This window comes from Mobula birostris, unplaced genomic scaffold, assembly GCF_030028105.1.
Source record: "Mobula birostris isolate sMobBir1 unplaced genomic scaffold, sMobBir1.hap1 scaffold_1439, whole genome shotgun sequence".
Taxonomy (NCBI): domain Eukaryota; kingdom Metazoa; phylum Chordata; class Chondrichthyes; order Myliobatiformes; family Myliobatidae; genus Mobula; species Mobula birostris.
Window position 1 is genome coordinate 40801 of NW_027274480.1, and position 850 is coordinate 41650.

Genomic DNA, 850 nt, shown 5'->3' on the forward strand with positions numbered 1-850 from the left:
ATATTTAAAAAAAAAGCACCAGGTGAAATGTGGTTACTAACAGAAGGTGGCAAATATGAGAGATGACCGGGTTTAAAATTGGTTCATTAGCCTTCCCAAGGGGAAGGGAAGAAATGGGAGGTCTAAGTGCTTAGGTGAAAGGGGGTGGTGATAATGACAATCATGAGTGATTGTCAGCCCGGTAACAAAGGATAGCACAGCATTTTACGGTACCTTTAACCCAGGTTGAGCAAGGTTCACCAGAATGACTCTGGGAATGAAGGGGTTAACATAGGAGGAGCATTTGGCAGCTTTGGGCCTGTTGTCACTGGAATTTAGAAGAATGCAGGGGAATCTCAATAAAACCTGCCGAGTGTTGAAAGGACTAGATGGGGTGGATGTGGACAGGATGTTTCCTCTGTGGGGGTATCCAGACCTGGAGGACACAGCTCAAAATTGAGAACAGAAGCAAGGAGGATTTTTTTAGCCAGAGAACGGTGGATCTGAAGAATGCTGTGCCACAGACTGCAGAAGTTGATAGTTTCCTGATCGGTCAGGGCGACAAAGGATATGGTGAGAGGGGCTCCGGGATGCAATGGCAGAGCAGACTCCATGGGCTGAATGGCCTGATTCTGGTCCTGTATCTTATGGTCTTATGTTGCCTGCAAGAGTTTGTACGTTCTCCCTGTGACAGCACGGGTTTCCTTGGGTGCTCCAGATTCCTCCCACGGTCTAAAGATGTACCAATTGGTCGTTGTAAATTGTCCCACAGTTGGGATCGGGTTAAGTTGAGAGATTCTGGCCGCTGCAGAACGAAGGGCTGAGAATAAAATCTGAGAATAGCAGAGAGATGTTGGACTGGTGGTACTGA